Here is a 2,591-nt window from a genome sequence, read left to right as displayed (position 1 = left end):
GCATATTATTCTCAAATGATTCTTTCATGAGGTCAGAGACATAGACCTGGAAGGTACTCAACAGATTTATGCTCTTCTTTTCTACCTCTGCGAAGACACCGACCTTCTCTGGCACTGGTGACTCTTCCTTAGATACAACCACTGGGCTAGCTACTGGCTCATCACACTTCGCCTCAACATGAATTATCTGAGTCACTTTTTTGGCTTCTCTTTTTCCTGTTTAAGCGTCTTGTGCTCAGGCTTGGCTTGTTTTGGAGTTGGTGCAAAGACCTGGGGATCCACAGAATATTATAAGGCTTGGTCATGCAGTCCCTCAATCTGTTTGAGGAGCTGCGCATTGTTTCCTTTAAGAGTGTTTTCATGCGTCAGTTGGGTTATCCGTGCATTTGCCATGTTGAGCTTATTAAGCATTCGATCCACTTCAGCCAGTGTGTCCTGGGACTGCAGCCTGTCCACCTCATTCTGGAGAGCTTGAACCTCTTGTGACCGTTCTTTTAGGGCACGACTTGAGGTCACTTAAACCAGTCTGTGCAAATTGGAAAGCCATGTTTATGGCTTTGTTGGAAGCATATGCTTTGGCCATGTCTTTCAGCATGAAGGAAAGGTTTGTGGCAGCCTGGTGACCCGACAAAGTATCATTTAGCAAATGTAACTAAACCCCCACCAGTCCTACTATAAAACTGGAGCATTCAACAACAAAATCTGTATACCATCGTAGTGATAGAAATAGAATACAGCGCTTCCATTTTCTAAATCAAATTTCTTTATTCAAGGAAATACACAAAAACAGCAACTTTGCTGAGCTGGCGGAAGTCCAGAATGTCCAAGAGAAGCTTTCACATCACAAATAGAAGAGCCAGGAGATCCAACAAGGGTGCCCGCATCCTTCTGAGGGATGTAGGAGTCCTTCAAAAGGCCTCAGCTTGGATTTCTGGAAAAGGCGAGAGGTCGGTGGGGAGGTCTAGGAGGAGCAGTTCCAGCTGCAGCAGAAGGGAAGCCGTTTACTTGGACCTCTGCCTCATCTTTCTCCTTTTGCGCTTCAGCCTAAGGACAGAAACAATCATTAGTTTCACAAGCATTAAGTAGGCCTAATCAATTGATTAATAAAATACTTAATCTTAACACAGGAATTGATTTTTAAACACGCAGATGTAATAATAAAAGACTCACCTACGCATGCGCTTCTTTTTCCACTGGGTGGGGGGGGGAAAGATGGAACACTAAGGTTACAAGTTCTCTATGGTTTGAGGTATTAACTAACTACAGCACCTCTCTAAGTCTACTAAAAGCTCACATACGGCAAAAACCTACAATCTTATGCAAGACCTATGGTCACATGTTATATGGCTAGCATGCTAGCTGACTGGACAGTCATGTTTGCTTGCTTCTTAGCTACCTGGACGTTGAGGACAAAACCACAAATATTGCGCACCAAGATCTTACAATACCACTCGTCACTTTGCACCCACTCGCAGTTATAATCGTATTTAACGAAACTTCCATTAACAGCGCACTAGCCAGTGGGGCTAGGTACGGGTTGATAAAATGCACAGGATTCTTTAAGGGAATAGATTATCTTACCTTCCCTCTCATGTTTGGGAGGAGTGTCTGTTGAATAAATAAAAACAGTTAACAAACGTGTCGTATGGCTTTTAATAATACAGGATAGAACTGGATTCTTATGAAAACCTCCAAGAGATTTCTATGGAGGCCATTTACTCACCTCAAAAAGATAGCACAGATTCCAAGAGAATGCTATCACGCGAATGAACGGTATTTATATGTTGTGTGACGTCATAAACAAACGCGCCACGAGATTCACCGCGGGAATTGTAGGCTGCAGTGGAATCTAGAAACATATATATGTCTATGGTTTAACCTAGAAAAATGTCGCTTTGACGTGCGTCGGCGTAGTCGCCATTTTGCATCGGAAGTAAACAAAGACTGTGTTTTTTTGACAGATGCAGACTTGTAACTCGTTTAATTGTAAACTGATTTTCGAAATGTTTTGTTTTTTAAATGCCTAATAAGCATAAGAAATTGAACATGATACTGGTTACCGGTCAAATTCAGTCACTGGGGGGGCGGATGTAATCAGCTCTATGCCAGAACTTTGCCCTTCTGAATAGCCACAGCCTCCTTCTGGAACATTCAGCTTGCGATCTATGAATAAGCAAGTGTTAATTGTTTAGAATTTCAGGTTTCATGGATGCTTCTGATTGTGATTGTGATGCTTCTATTGAAGTTACTCTTCCAGATCCTTTCTTTCAACTCTCAACTTGAGAAAATACTTGACAAAAAACCATCACACCATCACTGTTCAGTCCTCCATAAGTACAAACTTTTAAGTTGGGACAACCTGATCACATTTAAGAACTGCTGTTTAATGTTCAAAATCCGGTTTAACCTGGCCCCCCCACCACTATGCAGCCTAGTCACGTTTAGAACAGCAGCAACCAGTGCTACTCGAGGGGCAGCAAGAGGAGACTGTGATATTCCTTTAAAAAAAAGTGTATTTGGACAGTCGGTTTTCTCAGTTAGGTCAGCCCGGGAATGGAACCATCTCCCTCAGAACATTCGAGAATCAACCT

The 2,591-nt window shown here is 42.5% G+C and overlaps 1 long non-coding RNA gene across 1 annotated transcript; it reads right to left on the bottom strand.

The window, feature by feature from the left end:
* Positions 1-745: 745 nt before the first annotated feature.
* Positions 746-1,786, bottom strand: LOC116220274. The gene is made up of 4 exons (XR_004163534.2): positions 1,724-1,786; positions 1,582-1,608; positions 1,171-1,193; positions 746-1,044 (listed from the first exon to the last, which is right to left on the bottom strand). It is a non-coding gene; the product is annotated as an uncharacterized LOC116220274 (long non-coding RNA).
* Between the last annotated feature and the right edge of the window lie 805 nt (positions 1,787-2,591).

The sequence above is a fragment of the Clupea harengus genome, chromosome 4 (genome assembly GCF_900700415.2).
Source record: "Clupea harengus chromosome 4, Ch_v2.0.2, whole genome shotgun sequence".
Classification (NCBI taxonomy): domain Eukaryota; kingdom Metazoa; phylum Chordata; class Actinopteri; order Clupeiformes; family Clupeidae; genus Clupea; species Clupea harengus.
Note: the sequence above shows the minus strand (reverse complement) of the source record. Positions and strands in the feature narration are given on the sequence as shown.